Raw genomic sequence first — 26,274 nt, forward strand, 5'->3', positions numbered from 1 at the left:
TTGCTAAATTCTCTAGTCTTTTAGAAGCCTTTGAGTTACTCCAGGATAAACGAGTTCGAAAGGCGACAGCGAAACTTGGTGGAGATATTAGGCAAGGGGATCTTAAGCGAAAGCTCAGTATGGCGAACGTAAAACTAGGGAGCTACAAGAATGCCAAACGTTTGAAAAACGGAGAATGCCGTGTTGAATACCAATGAAAAGGTAACCAGATGTCGCGACGGAAAAAGAAGAACGCAATCGAGAGTGCTTTTTAAGACAACAGAGCTTGAAATTTAAAGGGTATGTCGGCTAAAACTAAGATTTCACGTGTAACGTATTATAGATTCATTACCCATACGGAAAACAGAGTAAAAACTGGTCCCCCGTGAATTAACTCCAGGCCAGTTAACAATGCGTTTCGTGTATTCCAGGTACGTTTTGCGAAACAAAGAACCCACTTGTACTTCAGTACACAGTCGCCATAGAGGGGCGTAGTTCGATCTCTACAGCCAACCGGAGAGGGCCCAGAAAAGAGAATGGCGTCTCCCTGGAGAAGGACAGAGTGTCGGGTAGGTTCGAACCTAATATATCACTTGCAATATCAGAGGCATCTGCTATTATGGAATACCCGCCGAAAATAAAGCAGTGAATGCAGCCCGTTCCTCAAGAGACTTATGAGCCAATGGCACGGCAGTCACTTTGGTTACTCGATGACTATGCTAGGACTCATCGCCATAGATTGAGCAAATGAATATCTTATGTTGGCTTTAATTCTCCTTTTCTTTGGATCTAAGTCTGTGTGATCACGGGGCCTTCAGTGCCCTAAAAAGGATTACTGCAAGTTAAGCCTATCTCACTACCGAATTACTCTACAATATATGTATCGAAATGACATTTGGAAACGGGAACAATAAATATGTGGCTGTTCAAAAGCTACCGGAGAACTTGAACTTAGGTTAAGAAATAAGGGAGAGTATTTCTAACACATATTATCATTCTATGCCAAATAGTTCAAAAGTTGTTCAATTCCAGCTTAATAACAGTAATAATGTATCTGATAGAAATACAATATACGAAAAAATGCTACGGAAGATACGGAAGGATGGCGGGTGACGATGAATTAGCCCAAGGAAACCTTGAGAAATCTAATACGGTAGTCTAAATGGCATAAATACTTTGTCGTCTACTCAAGCAGGCGAGGACCATTAATGTCTAGCGTCCGTTTAAATATTTTTCGGCTTAATATTTTTTAAACATGGCCAGTCATTTCGTATGTTCTAGTAAGCAAAACTGTCAGGCTTCATTGTAGTTATATCCAACCTTAAGTGTCCTAAACAATTTATGAGTTTATTAACTTGCTTTCGTAATATATTTTTTAATTTTTCCCACAGAATAACAATCAGTAAACTTGAATTAGTTTTATGAAATAAATATATAAACTATAGTTCAGATCAATTGACTCCTTACTTTTTTAGCATTCCAATTGGCTTTTTAGCATCCTTCGGGCAGTGCATTATGAAATGGGGTACTGTACCGTTCTCTTACTGTCTATACCTAAAATAACCAAACTCACCTTTGGGTAAAAACTAAGCCAGAATTACAAAGCGCATTAAAATCGTTGAGAACGAAGACTGTACACCCAGCTCTGCAGTTTTACGGCCGCTAGGCATTCCATCAACACGAAACAAAGTCTGTCTATACCAGGGTTCGAACTTAGACCACAACGTGTCTAAACTAACTGCCAAACGGTGCTGCGTTTCTCAATGCCCTAATGGCCTTCGGGACGGTGAATGGCTAAATGGCTACCTAAATCAGTTTGCTAGGTAATTCAACCCCTCCTAGGAATGCGCATGACTACAGAAAATCAAATCGCCATGGGTTTCACTATCGTACACCCGAAAACGACCCCTGAAATCAACTCAGCAACGATGTCCAAATTAGCTATCGAAAAACAGCTTTAAACCGTACCTATTTATCGATAAATTATAAACTAGATAATGATAACCTTTCCTGGTGCTCCAACATTCGTAAAATCCGCAGAAACCCCAACAATAAACCCACAAACATAACCAGGGAATGGGTTCGATATACAGGCCCGGATAACCGCCTTAAGGAAAATGCCTTATTGTCGCGGCACTTACATCTTCCGGTGGCATCCAAGTATCAAGAGCGGCCATCACCATAAAAACGAATAACCGAATGCCCGTACGTCGAAAAACCATATGTAACCATTTTTCACTTCGACGCAAAAGTGCTGCACAGTTACAAAGAACCCCCTACCGCTATACTGTGGTGGATTGTGCAGTGTTCGAAGGCGACACACAGATGATTCCAAGCTAGGGAGTTAATCTGACGCATTAATTACTAGGATTAGGAAGTTCTACAAAACCTATTTCCAAAGACCAGGTTTGAAAAAAAAACGCAAGATGACATTTTTGGAAGAAACGTTGCAAGGTCCCTATACATTACTCCAATGGACCAAATCCACGACGTCAGGCTCCCCAATTTCGCCAGATACCCCTAAAACCTTTCTCCGGGACAAGTGACACGATCCGGGTCGAAGTGTCATCTCACTAATCATGTTAGTTATTAGAAGACACGCATGGAGGTACCGGAACGAAAGCTCGACCCGTCTGAAATCTGTAAAATTAAAACGAGTTCCTTTCCTTGAGCGCCATAGAGCATTACCGAACGAACAGCATGGCTTTCGTGCTAGTAAAAACGGTGACTATGTGTAAGATTTTTATGAACTAAACGGAGGCATCTATAGGTCGTTCTAACCTGCACTTGATTTTCGTAGACTTGAACGCAGCTTTAAGAACCATTATCCTAGGAAACATTGGTATAATCGAAGGTGCCTTTGAAAGTGTTAAGTCTACTATAGAACATCCTTTTCGATGATTCTTGATAATGTTGTCACAGGGCAGAACGCACTTAAGCAACGGGATTTGCACGAGGCGATAACCTAAGCCTGTTAGTCCTCACGCTTCAAATAAATGACCTCTCTTCGTGAAAGTGATTCTGTAACGAATGATCTCGTCACGTATAGCACAAGCCAATGTCTGAGAGACAACGTTATCGATTCCGGTACTCAAATTGGCCAAACTATGACATTGAAAAAGGAATAAAGTTCGCTAACAGTGATTTGTCTCGTCTGAAGGGAGCCAGCTAGAGAATTATCAACCGGTTGACGTGTCTCAGATCAACGCTAATAAATTGTTCGCGAAACGAAAAAATTAGACGAATCGCGTTGTCGCGGCTGTCATCATACGAAACCCCACCTTTTTTTCTGCGAGTTTGGATAGGGTAAAGTTTGAATTCTCGAAGTTTCTAAGCAGAAGCCCCAATATATTTGTCGAACGATGTTCATCGATGGTTTTTGTTTAGCTTTTAACCTTCCGGAAACGGAAGCACAAAGATTAATGCAATTATAATAATAACTAAGAATAAAAGTCATTGCCATATCACAGACGTAAGGGTAGCACAGATTCAATGAGACTTGAATCAACAAATTCATAAAACTCCCTCTGTTGTGCCGGCTGGTATAGTCTAATGAAATCAGCTGACCAACTTACAAACTTTAATATCTTTCATATAATTTAGACAGATCGCCAAAAATGAATGAAGTAGGTTATAACAATTTTAATAAACGGTAACGAGGTTCGTTACACTGTAATAAAAAAGATAATACTATGCTGTAATTAATGCTATAATATGTGCAGATTTTAAAGAAACTAGCAGAATACAGACATAAGTATGTCCTGATTTTAATTATGCCACAGGATATTTATTATATTGTAAATTATTATAGTGTTAAATAAGGGGACTTTCAAATCTTTCACACTACTGATTAAAATCTAAGAGCATCGCTTTCTGTTAAAATTCGACCTTGCAACTGTGATAGCGTAGCAGCTTCTTTTTGGTGCCAACTATCATCCTTTTTTATGAACGGTTTTGTGCCTCCAAAGACACTACGAAGAATTGCTTTTGGCCGCGGGATCAACTGGTGCAGAGCTTCGCGAATTTTTTCGTGACTGTCGCTTTGGATTTATCGCTGCGGCTATAGTGAGGCGTATTCCCATCTTTCGAATTACTTATAACAATTTTGTTTCGCGACTATTCATTATCTATCTCGCTGAATGATCTCGACGCTTCCTTCAAGGGCTTCCTCGCTCTTCCGACTGGTTACCATAACACCGTTGTCTATTGCTACTGATCGCGGTCAGCTCCTCATCCATCGTGCATCGATGCCATTTTTCACCAAAATCTATTTTAATATAATAAGATAAGTAATATCTTTAAAGATAGCCAATAAGAGAAAACGAAAATCCTATGCAAAATGAAAAAGAATTAAAAAAATAGTGCCAGCGTAACAAAATCAAAAGAACGAGTTTACACACTAGGAATGAAATTAGATTTTTTGGGATATAGATGGTTTTCTAGGGAAAGCGAAAACGACAAAGAAATTTCGTTATTTTATGGGCCATTAGATGTGATAATCTTCTACGACTACATACTTGGCACCACAATGTAAGTTTACTATCACTGACTCACTATTTTTGTTACTTATATCCAACTTGGGTAAACCGTACGTAATTTATAGACTTATGTATGCATACGATATTAGTTAGGAATAATAATAATAATAATAATGAAACTTTACATACTCAGTCGACGACAGTCGGGTAATATGAGGGTCGGCACAATAGAAAAGAACTTATTGCTTCATCAGTGAAAAATATTCTACTGATTGATATAACAGGATAACAAAATGACGAATAGATGAAGGAGAAAAATAATCCTAGGCAGAGTTTAAAGCTTCCTTTAAAATAATTTCGTTATCGCTGAAACATCTCAGAAGAAAAGTCCTCAAAAATGCCTAAAATCGCCCCAGCCAAGGGCAAATTCACAACATTTATTCTACAACAAATTCTAGTAGATTGAACAATCGGTAAGGGATCAAACATATATATAACGCTATTCTTGCCCGTCTAAAAAGATCACACCGGTATAAGCGCTCCTATTCTCCTAGAGTAATTCGGAGACGATGAGTTTGAAATGAATATCTGAGCATTGCCTTTGTTTATGTGGAATTATTATCTGTCGATCTTCTGAGAGTGGATGGCTCGAGGGGATAGATCGTAAAAATCTGAAAGTTGTCAAAACTAGCATAGGAACTGATTGCACAAGCAGTTTTATGGTTAATATTTTACTTTGTGTAGTCCTGGCACAGAGTACTGATACCATCCACTTAACCTGAATGACATCGAACGTTATTGCTAGAACACAAAAGGAGCACTGGCATGGAAATAGCGAAAGGGTGCCATTTCAATGCATGCATCGTTATTGCGCCTTTCTAATACAACAATGAAAAAGTCCGCTGTATCAAAAAAATACCACGATAAAATTTAGCGAAGTGCTGCATGACGGAAGTACTACTATCTCTTGTTCAACGTATATTTTCGTATCGTGGCAAAAAACAGTCTAAGCATATCGCGTTTACGTGTTTATTAATTCTAACTGTTATCTGGCGTCGTCTTTCTCTAAGCAAAAGTTTGTTACGGAACCAGACCGCGTCCGCATGCTTCAAACTTGTACGGCTCCAACTGAAGTAGGCTTAGATTATAAAAAGGCAGGCGTTAGACTCTTGCCTCTTCTCCACCTGTCGCTGATCCGTCAAAGTGTTAATATAAGCTTTCAACTATGGTCGTTAAAAATGAAGACGTACATTACAAAAAGATTAATAGCAACAAGAAGTTACTACACGTTACTATATCCCTAAGCGTTGCGGCCGCTAACGAAAACGTGTAAATAGTGATAGCGTAACCACTTTGAACATTTCATTTTTGATGAAATATATATATATATATATTTAGTATATATGAATAGTTGGTGTTGTACTCCTTTTTTTTTGCATATAAATAATTGATTATATACTTATTTCTGCTTCCCTTTAGTAGGTAAACTACCTTTTTCCTGTATAATGTCTTTTGCCACTAATTTTCATATACCTGACTTGCATGAAGCTGCAAACAGAAGAGCATTCCGAGCGCTGGGTAACTGTGATTGTTCTAAACATCTGTTTTGGTGTAGACCAAACAATGTGCATGACGGGAACTCACTCACGCGAGGTTGCTCGTAGAGAACGATTGGTAATTTGCTTTTATCATGCTCATTTTCATCGCTTGATTATATCGAATTGTATTCAAAAAAAAAACCCTAGTTTGAACCAATTTTGAAGAAAAAAAAACATAAAAATAGTTCCTTATTCCATTGGGCTTTTTGATCGAAATTGCGCATTTTGGAAGTGCCTATTTTTTGGGCTAGTCGCTAATAAACATGTTTTACAATGCAGGCAGCATATAGCGCGACTTAAACACCTGAAGTTTAAATTGAGAAATATTGATATTCAAAGCACAGAAAACGTCACGTCAGATGCTTCAGCTGAAGGATGAACTCATCATGGCTTCGGACTTAAATTAAGACTGAGTAACCGGATATGCGTTGGCCAAAAGTTCGTATTTCTCGGGTAATGGGTTACAAAATTGTTACCAAGAAACCTGAAACACATTATAAAGGTAGACTGCAGCCCCATAACTTTTTGTCTTCATTCAATAGATACACGTGTAAAACAATAGTCAACATGGAATTCTTTTATGATTAATAAATGAGACATGGGTCACACTCTTTGAGATGGACTTAGCCTTACAAGGTGTACAGGGTGAAACTTCCAATTCAGTTCACATATTATGCTGAACTTTTAGTGCGCTAAAGGGTTTTTAAGGGGCTGTCTGTGTAACCTTAGGCTACCATACTGTAGTATATGCTGCTCAGGAAAATCAATGTTTACATTATTTAGGCCACCAAATAGTAAACACACGGTAGCAAATCAACTCATATAGGCACAAATCTATAAAATTCAGTGGCATTGTTAAGTGGCTATATAGCGTTCTCTCGATTGCTTTGATCCATGACTTGAGATTTTAAAAATCTTAGATATCAACAAGAAATATCTTCTCGTTGCCGGCTGATACTTGTAATAATAAATACTATGCCGTATACGACGACTACGATGATTACTTCAAGCTTGAATCTGTTAGGCACTGGCACACCATCATAGCGTTTACACCTTGTTAGACAAATCTGTCCATTGTTTGCCTAAAGGCATGAAGAATTCCAGAAGTTCGGAGACAATACCCAGTGGTCGTAATTTCTAGAGGCAAGGAAGGCTGTGATTTCCTGGAGTGAAGTAGTCATTCGAGAGTCTGGAGAAAGATGGGTCAAAAGGAGCTGCATCTATTAACTTCCATCGAATATACGATGCTTAACCTACCACATCAACTGCCGTGACGTGTTACCTAGCCAAGCTAAATGAATTTCGCGCCGGCGGATCAACTATAACAATCTACAATGTTAAAGATATTGAAGAAACCTTGACGTGTTTGAGACATTTTACATTTGTAGTTTCTGTCGATTTTAAACTTGTGTTTTTTCCAGTTGTAAAAATCTCCGGTAGGGTTTGCCGGTCGACGTGCTAGGGCTGCTGAAGAATACCTAATAGAAGACTTTATAATGGAAGATGATGGGTTCATTGAGAGGAACAGGGGGAAACGGACAACGGGATCCACCTAAGAAGACAACTAAAGTTTCTTGCTTTTCTAATTTTTGGCAGGGGCATCCCTTAATAAAGCTAATATCTCACATCGACAAGCAGATTATGTATAGTGGGGTAGATTTTATCTGCAGTGGGCATTTTTCATCTACAGCAGATTTCCAAACTGATAAAATCAAGATAGTAAAATTCAAGAGAAAGAAAACACTCCGTGAGAGCGACTCGTTTTGCTTGGACGGAGGAGGCTTCAAAATGGTACGTCTTTTACGTATTTTGAATTGACTATAGTAGCGATAGGAAGATTCTTTGCTTTTTATATCGAACCATCAGGATTCAACAATAGCAGAAATTATCAGTGGACGCCGGTCTTTAATTAATCATTTTAAAGGTTACACCAAAAGCCATTTACGAAGCTTAGGAATGCTTTACCACTTTGGATACAAGAAACTGACAGACCTGCCGTTAGATCAGGTCATCGTCAAGCGAACCTCCCGCCAATATCATCTTATCGCACGTTTATTGATAGCCAGAGAGTACAGGAGAAGCAAGTGAACCCTTGCTTCTACGCTTGCTATAACTGACGGCAACTTATAGCAGATGAATATATCTAATAAGCATACATCACAAGGCTCCAATGTAAGGCTCTTAGACATAGTGACAGTAAATAAATTTATTATGAAAGATTACGCCTTTGGACGACGACTGACTGTGTATTGACTAGCGGCTAGGGTCTTCATATTTTCACTGCATCTGAATCAGCAGTTGTTTTTGTTTACTTTCTTGACAGTAACATCCAGGCACTGCTACCAATCATGCTAGTCCATGGTCCCGCGTTCAGCAACGCCCCCTTGGTGGTCAGTTCTTTAGCGGCTGCAGGATGGGTAGTTGTTACAGGCTTCCTTGAGGCCTGTTTTTTGCAGCGATCTGGCCCCTAACCGGCTTGGTTTTTATGGCAATCTGACCTGTGGTTAATATGTCCCCGGCACTGGCCTCGTAGCTCGATCACTTCCTCACGCGGTCGAGCGCGGGTTTTGCCGTTGCTATTAACCTGTGAAGAAATTGAAGAAATAGGCTATTGATCGGAGACCAACAATATATCGGCTAGAATTTCTAGTGCCTAAGCGTGTCCAAAGTGGCAGCCGTTTAATTTTCACATTCTTGATTCTTCGCTCTCTGTCTCTCTTTCTATATATATATATATATATATATATATATATATATATATATACATATATCGGCGTCCAAGAAAACTTTGATTCAATACAAAGAAGCAGCACCAACATCGTGGAGGTGTTCCTCTCATGGTTATGTTTGACAAATGAGCTAACTAACATTTTAAAAAATAACACGCTTTCTGATTCAAGCATCCTGCAAGTTATTCTTGTCAATAATACTTGCGGGCTTATTGCAGTTTTGATTTATTTAGACCATGATGTATTTCTTTAGACATTAGGGAGCTCTTGATTGCTTAATGGAGCGAAAAGGGGGCGTAAAAACAAGAGAATAACAAGCTAACAAATAAACTGAAATAAATGCACCTTTAAATTATAGTAAGCACATATAAATAGAGAAGACACCGGCAAAATTGAGATCACAAAGGTTAAGTGAAGATTAAAAAACGGGCATGTATCACCCTCATTTAAACGGAATAAATAAGAATCCATTTTGTGCGTTCCCTTTTAAACTGCGGATTCGCTAGTGAAGTCCGATGTACAAGGAAATCTGTACACTTTTTGAATTAGCTTCGAAAACGAAACGTCATTACGTTTCCTTTTGCATTATCGTACGTACAATCACTTTTTCCTAATGTCGTAAACACTGCAGTTGGACGACTTAAGATTCGGCCCCACTCAAAATGTATGTACACCTCATCGACGTTAGGTTTAATTAACTCGTTTGGCTTTCGCAAGTCTTAATTACAGCATCAATTTCGCTGAAACAGTACAAAGTAACCAGGCGTTTATGTCCCCCTTTGGAAAACTACTCTTCTCTTCAAGGGCTTTATATATAGTGCACTAACTGGAAAATGAGAAGACCGAGTTGCTTCTGTTAGGACAGACTCTCCCTATGGAAAAGACTTTCCCCAAGAACAGACTACGTGTTTGAGGGTCTCCTTTCATTGGCCCTGATAGCCGGCGTCTGCTTTTGACACTCTGTAAATTCTGATTTAATTACGGACGAGCCGGACAATAAAAAATTTACAAAGCAATTTTTCTTGATTATGTCTTATTACCGACTTACGAAAACTCATAAAAGTACACTGATCACGCTAATTGTTCTATCTTGTTTCGCTTTTTGTTTTAAATTACCTGTTTCTCGGAAAGCAAGTCGTTGAATTCTTTTAGTACTCCTGTGCTAATCTAATATTCGTTCTAAAAGCTTATTTATTCTTGCGGAATCGAGACATTTTGAGCTTACAGTTTGCTTTAATTCGCTTAAGTACTTCATTCTAAAATGTTGTCCTTAATTCATAATTAATTATTTATATTTTCCCTCAATTTCACGCTAGATACAATCGTTTTTGTGAAACAGGTTAGCCAAGGAAAGATGGTTAATTTAAAGTAATTCCTGTGGGTAGATAGGGTACGTCTGCCAGCGTGCATGTACATCTGGCGAAAGTACGGGCGTCGAAATCGTTAAAAAAAACTGTCAACACGGAACATAGCGGAAAGGCAAAAACCATTGAATTAGCCAACGAAACAAGCCACGAAAGCGCATCCACGTGAGAGGAATACGTGAACGCAGTTGCTAATGACAAAGGTTCCTTAAATGGGCGATAAAGATAAATACCTAAGAATTAGGGTACAAAGTCTATAGTCACTAATCGATTACCTCTACCTGTAACGGAGGTCTCCCGTATAGATTTTTTAATGTTATATTAGTTTTTTTCGATGGACAATTATAACGCAGTTAGTACAATAGGACATGCTAGCTCTCGGCTCGTGACAAAATTTTCGGCTTTGGAGCTTCGAGCACTACGTGTCCCGTGTACTTACCCTTTTTCTTTTGTCTATAGTTATCGTCCTATCCAAGGATGCGTCCTGCTTTTATTATTTTACGAAGATTGTGCGCATAGTCCGGTTGGAGCGAATAAACGAGGGCCTTTTATGCGCAGAAGCGGAGCAACATCCCTGTAGAAGGCTACTAGATCTCCTTTGTGCTTTATAAAATCATATATCTTTTTTGCTCATTTTCGGCAGATGCTTGATGTTAAGAACATCGTTTTGAGGGAAAAACTCTGGTAAAAAAAAAACTGCTGCTACAAAGTACTCTCAGCCATATACATCACGTGTCTATTCGTTTTTTTCGAATCTCAAGAGATAATTTGAAATTAACGACACGGCTTCCATAGGAAAAAGTCAACAACGACGGCTTGCCAAGGTAAGATACGTTGTAAGCACAAAGGGCATCGAACAGCTCATCTAGGCTAAATTCGTCGATTTCGGCAAAAGATCAAAGGATCGATTTTGTTCAGGCTCGTCGAGACAAGAATTCAATATAAGTTCGCCCCACTCATCACTTCGATTCTGCAGAAGAATCTCATTACGGTACAAGACAGGATGGCAAAAACAGGCCCCTTTCAACAAGTAACGGAAGTGAATCAGAGCGACAATCACAGTACTTTACTTTTCTTTGTTCTTCTCAACCATCTTCCCAGCTTCATAACCAGTCTGTGAGGATGTTTTATAGTACGCCGATAATTTCGCAATCTACGGGACAAGTCTCTTGGAGGTTCAGCAGTCATTGGCCTCCCTTCAAACAGTGCACATACGTCCACTCTAGAGGCCCCTGTGGGCTAAAGCATAACCAAGGACGTTTTCTTTAAACACTGTGGCCTAGACAACAGGTAGCGCGGTTGTAACGCTCTGTGGTATGGATCTCATTAATTTTAATTCGTGACATTCCTAGTTCGATTATTTTATAAACGTCTTCTGTCTATATATAAGGCACCTGAAAACTATAAAATAAATGAAAATATTATGTTTTGATTAAATTTAAATATATATTTCACTGTCTTGAAGCTTATAGTAGAGAACTTTTTTTAGGTTTTACTGAATCCAATAAATTTATTATAAGGCTTTGTTGTTTTTTACTTCCGGTGCTTAAACCGTTAGAAATTTTAGCTTATTATTATTACAATACGTTCTTTTTTTGTTTTTAGAATTAGTCTTACTTTTTCCCTATCATGACGAGTAATGATATGCATGAATATTTATCATAATGAACATGTCAAGCGGTGAGCAATGCCATCTTCACTGCTTTTAAGATATATATTTCTAGTGTTGTGTATAAACGATTCGTGAATTATGATAAAAAGCTCTTGATATGTTTGCGCTGCGTTTACCTTCATTTCGCCGTCATCGTCTGCTTGTGGTTGCCCGTTAGTTTCAACGAATACTATCAGTTGTCCTGGGACCGCTGTTCTAGCATTGCTTCGGGGACCTGTCAATCTAGGAGACTCTATACGAGAAATCTGAAAAACAAAACAGGAAAAGGATTCCTACAAAAATCGCCTTTACACAGGCGTGTCTGTGTGTGATTTAAATCTACTTAAGCCACTTCTGGTTAGTAGGCAAACGCGTTACCATCGTAGCATCACGGAAACGACAACGACAGAGATGTATCGATTGAGGAGTTTAATAGGTTGCTGAAATTTCTTTCTGGCTTACCTAATTTGTCTTCGATATACAGGAACAACAACTGTATACTGATATTTGTACTATTAAAATTTATTAATTAAAGTCGTAGTTAGCATTATACCCAAACACAATAATAAAAGCAACATGTATTTATTAACACACCTACATACAATTCAATTAACATAGGTTTTTATTAAAGCACATAGTTCTTAACTAAGCTCCTAATACTGCAGTAGTTGAATATAACATATACTTAAACTTACCTATTTCTAAAACTGAATTTTTCAAAAGCACCGATCTCTGTATTACAGACTAAGCAACTGGATTAGCAGTAACCAGAAAATGGACTAACCAATCCATCAGCGCTTTCTCTAGACGTGTCTCTCGGGCGCCATCCATCAATGATTCCAAGATCTGCAGTAGCTCGTGGGCCTTAACAAAGTAAACATCAGGTATGTTTTATGGTTAGATTTTCTAGAAAATGGTTCAACTCATATTACTTCCTCATCCAAAAAGTCGTAAACAGCTTAAGACCCTCTCTGCATTACTTGCGTTCTGCAAATACAAAATTTAGAAAGCAAGCAGAAGTTGTACGGGAAGGCGGTCATCCTGCATTCTTAATATCAGAAAAGAGATAGTGTTTTTTTTTATAATAGAACTACAAACTCATCATGGCGTACTAAGAAAATCCTCTATCATATCAGATTAGGCAATATATAAAGCGTTCACACTGTATGAATCTTCATCAAGATAAAATTTCTTTGGTTACCTGAAATCGAGGGTCTACCGCATTGCAACATAGTATATAAACGCCGAAAAGCAGATTTCTATACATAGGAAAACCGCAAATAACACAATAAAAAACACCTTTAAGGATCCTATAGCTAACCAAAAGAATGCATTACTGCCGACCCAAGTGTTTCGATGCGCATTTTGATGGTTAAATTTAAACCAGGAGTGGATGCAATGGTTGAATGGTTCGTGAGGACCTCAGGTATACATACCGTGCTGCTTACAGGTTCACGCAAAGGAAGGCTTTGAAAACAATAGAGCAAAAGAAATTGCTCCATATCATTTTCTAGTCGGTTTTGGTATAAGGTAGCAGGCGGTCTTTTGACCTTTCTGCAGTAAACTAATATTCATCGCGCATGCAAAAATTCATTACAGGACCGGCCGGTGTCTTTCTCGCGATGCAGAAGTTGTACAAATACAGAAAAAAAATAAAAACAAAGGAAAGGACAAATGTAAAAGGTAGTAGGATAGACAGACATTGCAGAGCTACACAAAGCATTAGTCGTATGGAACACTGGTAGACCTTGTCAGTTCCGAAAACGTAGATTATTAATACAAGCTATGTGTTTATATTTTTTGTCCCAACAAGCTACCGATCTTGCCTTCAACTAAGAGATCACGCTGTTCAATACATCACATATGGCATGTCGGACAAAAAACTACATCTGATGGGGTAGAAATTTACAACCTTTTTTGGTCCGTAGACTTATTAAACTCAAAAAGAACGAATATTTCGCTTCAGAAATGCACAAACACGTATCTATCATGTTCAATAATTGAATAGTTGAAGGTTTGTTAATCCTAATATATTCCCTATGAAATTGAAGGGATTCTTGGGATTACATTAAAGTGCTTTTGTTACCTATTTGTTCCGCAGCCAAATCCGTTTTTATTACAATGGTTTGCATATATTTTTATTGTGTGCAATAAGGACTCTCCAGCCGCTCAGAGACTTTTGGCTTGTTGATAACGTCACTATCGCAGCGGTGTAACCAAGGTTAGGTAAATCATTGAACCGGATGTGGTACCTAGGAGAGGGTGGGTAAAAATCCAATTAATGCTTTTGCTGAGCACAGTGGTAAATTATCAGACAACCCTTGCCTCATATAAGTGTATATTCTAGTGAAGAATGAAGCTGTTGTGGGTGAACTGTGATTTATTCGGCCGTGCTACCGGAGTAAGTTTCTCAGCGTATTGCGCTGTATTCTTTCCGTTCAAGGCTTTCTGAGATCTTGAGCCAGTAAGCACTATCTTGACCAGAATAAACCCTCGTATTAAACACGGCGTATAAAGGCTTAGCGAAAAATCCCGTATGAATGGCCGATAATAGGAGACTAAACACAAGACCCCCCCCCCCCCCAACAGCTTTAAATATTTGTCTTCTTAGGTAAAAAAAAGATTTGGAAACTTTTAAATGCTTGTGCCACTTATGCACGACAACGTTGCTTTAGTGATGCTTGTTCATATCGAGAATATCCATGAATCATATGAGCTCAAACACTATACAAAACAAACAAACCTCTTTTCAAGCCGTAAATTGTAACCGACCCAACCGACAAAAGTACGAAGTGACAGCCTACGCCCTCGAAACGCGTTCATATAATACGCCATCGCCAATACATCTGGTGCTACAGCCATTCTGTCTGCTTCTATTACTGGCTTCTTCACATTTTCCGTACCGACACGCTTCATTGCACGTTTTCAGTTGCATTATAAAGTTGTGTTTGTCGCTAAACTTGGTAAAGGCACAACCCTAGAGTCCATGCATGTGTTCCTCAAGAGCCACACAATCAGCCCACTGAGAGTACGCAGGGTTTGAGACAGGAACTTGATACGGAACGAATTGGTCATCCATTGTTAACGTATCGGAAATCGATTATGAAAGATTCAGTGACTCTGTCTGCGCAAACGGCCCGTTATAAGAAAATATAAGGATCATGGATCCGAAATAGGACTGACTAAAATTTTTCCGTCTAAAGCATAACCAGCTACTAAATGTACTATCTACACGCGTCCCGAGCACGACTAGATCGGACATTCTAAAACGATACAAGATGCCACAAAATAATTGAAATCTATCACTCTTAATGTCCGCTCGTCGTGTTACGCTTTACAGCTCTACTGTTAGACTGGTTAGTTAGACTAATTAGATTTAGTCAAATATTGTCGTCCAAAGTGTCCTACGCGACCAATTTTATTAAACAGGCGGGAACGTATGAATTTTAGTATGCAATCGTATTACCGCTTACAAAAAATCAACACCACTTGTTCAATGGATGAAATAACTGCCACCGATAATCTTCTTAGCACGGCCTAACAAATCAAGTCAATCAATCAATCAATCAATCGACCCAGTTGCCGATAATAACGTATCGTATGGCGACCTAGCGGAGCATCTGAATGGGTTGTCTAATACACAGAGATTGGGCCCTGCAGGGATTTTAATCTGTGGGGCATTGATTGGAACGTGTCAGCGCTATCCCATATCGACCTAAAAGAAGTATTTTCCATCATTTTTGCTTAATAAATACTCTTGCTGAACTTGTTACGACGACCACTAGGCTCAGAAGTAGCATACTTCTTGACCTAGTGCTCACAGATCCGGACGAATCGGCGTATTTAGTTTCTACTACGTGCTCGCCAGTCATCTCGGATCACCTAAACTTTTCCCTGAGCGACTACCGCAGCCTAACTACTACGCAAATTATGAACCCAAATCAGCATGAATTTACCAAAGAGAAGTCGATTTGCATTCAACTTCTGGAAGTTGCTCATCACTGAGCAGTCGCTAAAAATCATCACAATGCATAACACTGATTTGGATTTTTTTCTGTGCATTTGACAGGGTGGATCACAATTTAATAATCTCAAAAAATCCTGTTTTCACGATGTAACGAACTGGTCTTACGCCTATCTCACGGATTGCTTACTCAGAATAAAAGTCGGACACTCCCTGTCAGCCTTTGCAAAGACTTTGGATTTCTCTATAGGGCTTAGGGTCCCGTAGGATTTCTCTATAAGGCTTTTCTTATACATCATATTTTATAAGGATTTTTTTTTATAGTGTCCCTATAATATATAAAATGACCTAAACATTTATAATGAAATAAAAAGGCAGCACTTATACATGCCGTTTAAAACGTGAGTGACTTTATTTTAATATAAATAACAGCATAATATACTGTATATCAAATTCGTTGTCATGACTCTCTTCTAGATGGTGATCAGGTACCCTGCGTACTGGCGCACAAATATTCAATTATCACTTTTAATACTGACCTTAGATTTAGAATTCACGTTTTTGAATGTTTAAATGCAGCATCCCAACTATGCAATCTCATAGTACAAATTTTTATTTTTTATTTTAAAGGGTTACTTGAACCCTTTTATAATCCCCTAGTTGTTCACACAGGTTAGATTGCTCGTGTGATTTCCCTGCTCACTATGATTCCCATTTTATCATGAGAGAATAAATGCCTTCAAAGAGTTCGGGACCGTTATCTACAACAAGAGGCATAGGAATTCGTGGATCTGTTGAATTGCAGAGCATTGCATCTTTCCACAATGAAAACGACCTGCAAATGCGACGCAAGTTGCATAAAAACAACTTACTTAACAGCTTATTTTAAATTAAAATTTGGGAATAATTTACATAATACTGTGTACATCAGTGCTTCAGAGGTAGGTACTCATAACACTGTTATTTTTCCTTATTTTCATTCCAAGATGACACCACGAAGATCCTACCCTGTCCCTTATAAACGTTGTAACTAACTCGCAACGTTCTTTGAATAGTCTTCATATCGTATTGCATCGCAATTCCCTAGCCAAAAACTAGATAGACAGTTTCCATCATTTGGACCTTCTAGATCTGCCGAAGTTCCGGTAGCCGTGACCTTGTTTCTGCATATTATATAACAACGGATCTCTAATTCGTAGCTTAATGCATTGACAGAAAGAGTCTGGCTTGCTATTTCGCTCGAGTTTTTCCATGTCCTAGCGAGACAGTTACCCGTTAATTCAAATTAGTTGAGCTACTAGAAAGTAAACAAAATGAGAAGGCTTTCTTCACAATTATTCCTTATTGTTAAATAGTTAACATTTATTGGGTAATGTAGCTATTCGGGTACGATTACTTTTCTAGGCTTAAGATTTGCCATAGGGGGCAAGAACTGTTTTGCAGTGAGTGAAACTATTCTGCTTCATATCTGACTTAGTGTGTTCTGTAATTTAGAGTTTAATATTAAATTAATCTATTCATTTGCATAAATTTTCAGACTGTAGCCTTTGATTCGCGTTTGTGTGAGTCTTTTTTCTGTTAGTTAATCTGCTATTTAGCTTAGGGATTTTCTTTAGTTTTTGTCGCCAATTCAACTCTAGATTCTCCTCCTATTATTTATTCGTTAATATTTGCAACATTTGTGGCTTAGATACACGATCCCCTAGCTTGCAATAGTGCATTTTGCTCTCGAAGCCAGGCCTTCGGAGTTTATTGCCGCCAGTGCTTTGCTCGGATGGTCCATGAAAGTCGTGAGAACCTTGCTCATCAGCTTTACTGTCCAGATTATAGCGGGTGTGTTGACAAAATCGAATGGCAGATGCTTGAACTAAGAGAGCTTCTTAGCTTGCAGAATACCATCTTCTCTTGCACGCTAATCTCCTAATACCCCCACCTCACGTACAGCTTAATGAAGTAGTATGCCTCGGTAAAAGCATTGATCGCGCTGCTAATGTCTAGAAGCAGGTACATGTTTCGCTTCATGATAGCGTACGGCCTGCAACAGTCAACTTATAAGCATATCATCCTTTTTATTTATCAAGACGACTGAAGAAGGCCACGGAAAGAGCGAGGGTTTTATTGCTCGAAAAGATGCAGGCCAGGCTGTTATAAGAAGCAGACCACCATTACAATCGCTAGTACATACGGTGGCATCAGGTTGTAGTTTATGGAATCGCCGGCGCTGAGGCAAGGGACAGAGTGAGGATTATTGCATTGGCTGCGGAGGACTTGTGCTGGCGGAAAAAGCTTCATCTAGAAGGAAGGCCAAGCGTATGCCGCGTGGAAATTCAGCGCTCATATGCCGTACGAAGTCACTAGATACGAACCATAAAGGACTTCAGGAAAGAAAGGCGCCGTGTGCGTACCACAAGGGTAAGGAGATTGGCGCCTGCGCGACATCATCAACGCATTGGTTTCGAAAGGCGTAGCCGCACAGAGAATACACGAATGCTCTGTAGACGCAACTTGGCTAATGGTGATGGCCTAGTGTTACGACCAAGGAATTCAATAAAAGACAGCTGGCTAGTTTAGATGTGACTAGGACTCTCATTAGGACAATGAGTCATTATCTACTTTATGCCATTGGGATGATAGTTTTTATTACGCTGCTGTAGAAGTCTGTGGTGCAGCAGTCTCAAAAGTAAAGTCGAAAGTCAATTTCGACATTACATTGAGCAATCTCCCTATCAGAAGCTCTCGAGGTTCTCTTACAGAAATTCTTAGGAAATTCTTACGGTTTAAACTTCTACGTTTTTGCGGACTAGAAGTGGTATACCTCTGCTCAGTAATCTTGGCGGTTTAATGCGAGATTTCTTCGTCTCCATGAGTTGTTAACAGTATACGTCAGCTGTAACGGACAAGCTAGAACCAAAGCTGCATTAAAGACAACAGTGTCAGTGGCAGCTTTTACAGCTGCAGATTCGCTTTAGGATGATATCCGAGCGGCTCAATTAGATTTATTTTCTGACGTCACCGTCTACGATTATCATCACACATTGCACGATTCGGTCTAAAAATACCTGACTGTTTCAAGGTGAGAGCAAAGAGGAGGAAGTGTATCTGTGTCCGCTTTTGATCCTCATTCAGCACCCACTTGTCCAATTTGTTCACCTTATTGACCTATAGGATATTTTTACATACATCAAACGTGAGCGTTAACATCTGTGCGCTTGAAGATGCGTTGGCTTCTACCAAAAACCCCAACTCTACGTTATTTACTTTCACAAACGATCTTTCACTAAATTCACGAAAATCCTTTTTAGGAATTCTTTAATTCCCTTTTACCGCCTTGCTTTGTCCATAGTAGTGTCTTCACCGAACAAGAAATTTCTGTTGTCCCTGTTGCTGCAGTTCCAAGATCGAATCCACATTTGTAAACCACTCAAATTGTCTAGGGCTCACTGAAATTCATCTGCTAAAATTTCGAGCGAGAGTATCGCAGTGAGCGGTCTTTGATTGAGTGAGAGTGCATCTTGCCGCAAAAAATTACTGCAAAATGTCACACCGTTCCAAGATAGCGTTTTCTCGAAATATGAAATTAATGTTTTCACGTTTCATTCTGAGTGACAACTGCCGGTCGTACACTTTCTTTTGGTGTGATTAAACTGTGCACGTCTATATACACGTTTTTTTTATAGTTTAGTCACACCAAACGTGCAGTGTAGGTGAGTTTCGTACTGTTGAAATGGTAATAAAAAAAATCTGACCCAATTCCAAACTTAGTGGCATGACTATGGCTATCTGCTTCCGTAGAGTGGGCCAAATACTTGTGTTCCAGTTTATGTCCTTCCGGGTATTAGCAGACTGTCAAGCAATAAACACATCAGCACACAACGCAATAAAACAGTGTTTCCTTTTCGTAAATACTTACTATCGAACTGGGTGTAATGGATGAGCGTGACAAAATGTAGGCGACACTTACCGTTGACAAGGTGACACTAAGACGATTGAACAAAGAAATCAAAACGATGGATTTACTTGCAGATAAGGTGATGTTAAGATAACCACGACCCGGACCGCCAAAATACGGGGTACGATACGAAGCAGTGTGCATGCCGATCTACCGATGGCAACGTGACTCCTTCGACAATTCAGCCTATTCAGAAGCACTTTACGATACATTTTAAAGCAAGATTAGCGCATTTATCTCTCCAAGGTAGAGTTGACTACACCATTACAGATCCAGAACTGTCACAAAGGTTATTTTTCCTCTAATGACATATTGAAGTGCTAGGCACGTGCTAGCGAGCCTTTTTTTTTGTTGATAAAGTTAATTTTAAGTTAACTGGCTAGATGAATAGATAAATCTGTTGCATCTGGGAGAGTCAGCATTGAGCAATGACTTCGCTCACAAAGAGCCACTAAACGGTAAGGCCTGCAGAGCGGAGGTGTGATGGGTCTTTGACAATGCAACGGCAGCAACAGTTAAGGGCGAATTCTACTATGCTATATTGCACCGTCACCATCTTGCCAACAATCAATTTGTTTAGAATCCGACTGATCTCGTCGTCCGGCGGTAACATCGAATAGCCAGCCAGGTTCTCTGATGTAATCTCTCTGTTATTCCCTGTGGGACTACAGAAGGAACAGAGTCCATCAGATAGTACCGAAAATAATTTACGATCGGAAACACTGAAGTGGTCGGTGAAATTCAGCTTCAAAACCAAATCCAGTGAGACGGGTGATTTTTTGGAGGACATTCGATCGATAGCAACTGGCTATATCAATTTAAACACGTAAAATGATAGCTTTCGGAAACGGACTAGGTTATATGTGACGTAATGAACTAATTAGAACTCATGCTGTCTAAATAGATGTAACGTTTTATAGTAAACTGCACATTGACATCTTTCTTCTAACTTACGTAACTAAATATAAGGTATACGTAATAACTCTATTTTCATATTGTCTTTCCCTATGCGTTAGTCTACTAGATTTACGTAACAATTTTTTTAATCAGGTATAATAAAGTGAAATATTACTCCACATGTCTGTTAACAATCTACAATGACTTATTGTAAAGGGTGCTCATAACAGGCATCCCAATACGTACACAATATAACCTATAAAAACATATTTACAATGGGTTAACTCGAACATAAAGTAACTTTCTGATAAATTGTAGACAATATAAGTTGCTGCACAAATATTATAACTGCGCCGTGTCGAAACACATACTGCACATAATTGGGCTAACGACCCTATAACAAACGCGGTTCTGAATTATTCATAAAAAAAAATGTATATACACATATGTGTTGAAAATTTTACCCACTTATAACATCGATAATATGGGCTCTTTTGTCTTTCTTTATATCAGTCACCCGCTTTATCCAATTTTTAGGCACTTTTTTACATACATCTGGCCTTATTCCCGAAATGGCCGCACGAGCACTTCGCTCAGCTGCTAGTCGCTTTGCTGAAGAATAGCCTTCGTAAGGCTGATATCCAGGCGGCATCTTAAGGTCAAGGCAAGAACTGGGTAAAGCTTATAGCTGTCGAAGGGAAGTCAAAGGAACCCACCTAACTGATACTGCATTTAGTTTTTTTGAAGTTGTTTTCCGCCTTCTGAAACAACAGAAGCAGCAAATAATCGAGCTACTGGCTTTTGTCTTTTTCCATATTTTACCTTCTTTTTTGATGCATCGTTGTCGCTTATATTGTAACCGCTTTAATTACACATTACTTATCAAACGATCACAATATATATCGTCAAGCTAACAAATACCCTATGGAACGTATGTTTTACGCCATTGGAAACATATTATTTTTGTGTGGATCTACATTACGATCTTTGCAAGACCTTGTTTAGGGTTAAAATAGTTATATGATATTGAGAAATTTAAAAAGACGTTAAATGCCTACTTCGATAGTAAGAAACGATCAAATAGAACGCTTTCTAGTCAACCCGCGAAACGACCTCGCAAAGAGAATGAAGTTAACAAGTTGGCACTCGGAGAAGACTACAAGTGTATAAACAGGATAGACGGAACCAAGGATAACTTATTAGATACAACTTAGATCTCAGGTTAAGCAAACATATATGACGTGAACGCTTGCATTACACTAAATCCACGTATTGATGATAGACTTTGGTCCGCTAAAGCTCCGATTCTCCATTAAAGTCGAGTGTGTTTCCTCTGACATGCAGTGGCATACGGTACTAAAGTAGCTTACCAGATGGACATAACAGATTTCGAAGCGGAGAACAGTTTGGAGCTGGTAGGCTGTTTCTGAAAATTTTCTACCACGTAGCTATAACACATTTGCTCTTGAGTGCTTAAAACATTGGATATTTCTTTCCCTTATAATAAATAGAAAAAAAAAAAAACCCCACGCATTCCAAATTTCGATTTCCGCAATTTTAATGCACGACGAAGCAATTTTTCCTCTGGCACTTCATAAGCAGAGCTTTTCGATGTAATGCCCATTGCTCGATTGCTCCTATAGAATGCCAAACTTCATCATAGAACGCTTTCTTGTCCCTGCTTCGGTGTGACTAGATTTGTTCGCTAAAAGCTAAGCTACGTTGATATTCCACCTGCATTGGATTATCTGTCAAAACGATTTGTTACGAAGTGTAGAGGATGGCACCTACTGCTATTCATTCAACCGTACTAAAACTCATTAAAAAGCAATTCTCTGAAAGATAAAGAAGTTTAGAATCCAGTGCCAATACTGTTTGTCATTAAGCTTTATAAACACGAAACGTAGCGTAAAGTGACCCGACGATATTCCGGGAAGCTCTTTGGAGAGCAGAGACATTTGCTGGCAAGGTTTTTAGACATAGTTGGGAAAAATACGGCTTGCTGTTTCTTATGTATTAGCCACATGGTATTTTTCACTGAACACTAATTGAACTATAGTTGCTTTTGGGGTGCATTTCTCATAACGTGAGCTGTTTGTACGGATTTTCATTCGTCTTAATTTCATCATAAGTCAATTCATTATCTCGTAACTAAAGATAAACAATATTTTTAAAATCCATTCAGAAATTAAAATATCGAAAATCCGTGTAAAAACTCGATTATATTAGAAGGCTATTTGCTGCTTTCCCGCAGGATCGCCAGATTCCTAATTTTCTCTAGTTGCAACTGGATGACGCCGTACCCGGCGCCTGCCTTCCTTAACACAGAGGCATGCACGCAATTATAGCTCGCTTGTTGGTTCAGAAAGAAACGTACATGATGGGCACTTTGGTTGCCCCACCATGTTGGTAGGCAACGATGTTGAAACGCGTTGACTCGTGGCTTGGTGCAGCATTCGCCACCTAGGTGACTAGGGAAAACTACTTTTTGACGATCTAATATTATTATTTTTATTATTATTATAACCGTTACGACAATATTACGTATTTCGTATTTAAGAAATACGAGATAGCTGCAGAAGGTGCCTATTCTGTAAATTTTTGTGTCCTGCAGTTGATGTCGTGAATAACTAATCCTCGTGGTAGTTCTTATATCTGAGCCACTAGGCCGAAGGGAAGTTCATAATTCTTTACATCAGGCAAATATAAGTACCTTTTGCTAGACTGAACAAAAATTATGGCGCTACATAGTTGCCTTTGATTAATTTTTGTAAGATTTTTTCAACCTTTAGCGTCTTGGGTGTTTGTTAACTCTAAACGCTGTAACTTACATTTAGCCACATCGTTTTCTTTTCAAAAATGTGGTAGAGACTAAGATAATCGCAAGTTGCTCTTAGAACTTTAATCCAGCATTTTGCTATTATTACCTAATGGTGAATAATACATTAACTAAAGTGTCTAAAGCGATGGCGTTAACTAGGCGTTGCAAATCTATTAGTTATTCTCCTATCCCGTTTTATGCTCACAATGCCGTTAACGCTTTGTGCTGCTTTCTAAGGGGCCGCCGATCCTACGAATGCCGCAAGGGGCAATTGTGGCCAAATACAGTATGTACGTAGATCAGATAAGTGGGTAAGTCAGAACACGCTCACTTTTCAGGGTACCCTGATGCACTCGGCATTCAAACGAGCAGAGAATCGAGACGTTGGGTGCCCTCAGATCTGACAGAAGCCCGAGCTCTGGGGACAACGCGCGTCTTCGTTCTCGAGTTTGGAAGATCAAATCTGTCGAGGGCCATCGGTTAAAGGCAAAGAGTAAGGTAAACTTCAACGATCAAGTCTTGCATTACGTGCTCTGTATCAGCAGCGTGAAGGTATACTTCAATCTGCATAGCCAACACCTTTTAGAAAGAGTATCGGTTCAGGGGTATGATGATTTAGGAACTTTTACGGATTGTACTACTCTCAAGAGATTGTAGCATGACAATAGAATACTACGACAAATCTCAAAAGCATCTTACAAAGGGCCACAGAAACTGCAGTATTTTCGGCACAAAGCTGAAGCTAAGAGTGCTTGTGAACAGACCTCTGCAAGTATAGCACTAGCTTGGCTGACGGATATTACAGCATCCGTACGGCATACGAAGAGCACTCAGGGTGCCAGCGAATCACTCGCCTAAAATTCGATATAACGTTGACAGAACATGAGAGTATGATGTCGTGACGTTGTCACTGATTTGCAAGGGAGATTTAATTTCGAGACCCTAATGCTACCTAGCTATGCACAGATTTAAATTCTCAGACACTGCTTTGGTTTGCCTTTCCCGAAACCGCATATTACGATAAATACAACCCACGAAAAGAGTCAGCGCGAAAGGGAGCGATTACCAGCAAATCTATATCTAGATTTGACAGACACATCGACCAGACTGAAATGAAGTGAGTACAGAGCTGAGAATGGAAAATGCACAGTCACTGGTTACCCTCCTGTCGAAAATAGCGAGACAACTAATTTATTGATGCAAAAAATACTTTGGAAATTTACAGCCACCTCGATGAACTCACCATACCTGCCTTTGCCATTTGTTATTAGCTAAATATTCAACAGAAAACGCTGGAATCTAACTATCAACTATTAGTTTACAATATGTGGTTTATGTGCATTTCATCGTCGGGACCATTGTTAAGCTTCAAGACAAAAAACGATATCATATTTTTTTCGTATAAAAAGCCCATGCAGTGTTTTGGTCCTTGCAAACCTATGCATTGCTTATAGTCAGTGGTGCCACAGAAATTTCCAAAAACGTGTTATCGATAATTTTAGGATTTACGTTACACGATTAGTATGACCACTTTAATATAGTATTGTAGTTTCTTGCTACACAAAAAAAAGTCCTCTGTGTCTGTGCAAGACAAGCAAAACATGTAAATATTGAAATAAGTGATAAATATGGTGTATATTTGAAAATGGATACTCCGCAAAGTTTTTTTTTTCTAATGTGTCATCTACGTGGTGAGGCGTTCGAATTCGGTCCGGCTTTATTGTAGCAGGCCATATATTGTTGTCCACTATCCTTGGTACCCAGAAAAAGCCATTTCTTTTTTAAACGATAGAGCAATGCATAGTGTGTCGTTTTTGGAATATAAGCGACCACCAGTTACTGCCCGAGGTCGTCACGCGTTGCGAACCCCACCGAACCTAGAAACTCCTTTCTATGCTCGGAATTTTTCCAAAAAAAGGCCCCGAGAAGCATGTTGGACAATCCTTAATAGAGTCTAGATTTAAAGGGCTTGAGAGTTCATGAAAATGGTTTAGTACAGCCGTTTTGAAGAGTAGAATCAAGTGCTCCAGATAGGCCTTATTAGCTTTTGTTTTGAGATTTTTTAAGCTTCTTTGCATCTGCTGTATTTACTAAACGTGTTTTTAAACATTTTGAACTGCTATCATCCCAAAAGAACTTTCTACTTGGATATTTTCTACATAACGAGTTTACACCTACCAGCGTCGCTTTACGCACGATCACTATGAAAAAGTTACTGGCGCTTTGAACAAAACAATATTTTGAAAGTAACTAGTAAAAGAATTAGGTCCCAAATTAAAGAAATTTTCACGATTAATGATGATTAGATCAAATAATTATGAATGTCAATAATGATACTTCAAATAAATACAAATAAAATTTAATCAATATTTTTTTTATTTCGTTGTTCTAATATATCTGATACCTGAAACTTTTAGATAGTTCTTTCCTTAATATGAGTAACTTAATTATTGACCTATTGGATAGCAAGGTTCGCAAAATGGTAGGTAATTCGAATGTAGCAAATCTAATGTTACAGACACTGATAAATTTTTTATTTTTATATCCATATCGACCTTCAACAGTCCGAGTCGTGGCAGAATGAATATATATATACTGTAAAAATGGGGCGCATTTTTTTAGCCCATATGTTTACAGTACTTTCCTCTCAGTGTCCCTCAGACGTTTTTGGCGAACTATTATAGGACTGACTGTTGAGTGGTAGTTCACACTATGAAGTAGTATTTTGTATTTTAGATAGGAGTTTGATGTTGCTGAGTATCTAGACTCATGCATTTGAAGTTGATCAACACTTTGTTCCTATGATATTATGGTAGCGAAAGTCCAAATTATATTGAAAAACTC

The 26,274-nt window shown here is 38.9% G+C and overlaps 1 long non-coding RNA gene across 2 annotated transcripts; it reads left to right on the top strand.

Annotated features, from left to right (window-relative positions):
* Positions 1-11,962: 11,962 nt before the first annotated feature.
* LOC147754133 (uncharacterized) lies at positions 11,963-25,695 on the top strand. 2 transcript variants are annotated; one of them, XR_015318161.1, is made up of 5 exons: positions 11,963-12,156; positions 12,543-12,683; positions 13,399-13,482; positions 19,787-19,958; positions 23,769-25,695. It is a non-coding gene; the product is annotated as an uncharacterized LOC147754133 (long non-coding RNA). The 2 variants fall into 2 exon arrangements; XR_015318162.1 differs by lacking the exons at positions 19,787-19,958; positions 23,769-25,695 and adding an exon at positions 15,869-16,097.
* The last annotated feature ends 579 nt before the right edge of the window (positions 25,696-26,274 follow it).

The sequence above is a fragment of the Varroa destructor genome, unplaced genomic scaffold, assembly GCF_002443255.2.
Source record: "Varroa destructor unplaced genomic scaffold, Vdes_3.0 BEIS01000427.1, whole genome shotgun sequence".
Lineage (NCBI taxonomy): Eukaryota > Metazoa > Arthropoda > Arachnida > Mesostigmata > Varroidae > Varroa > Varroa destructor.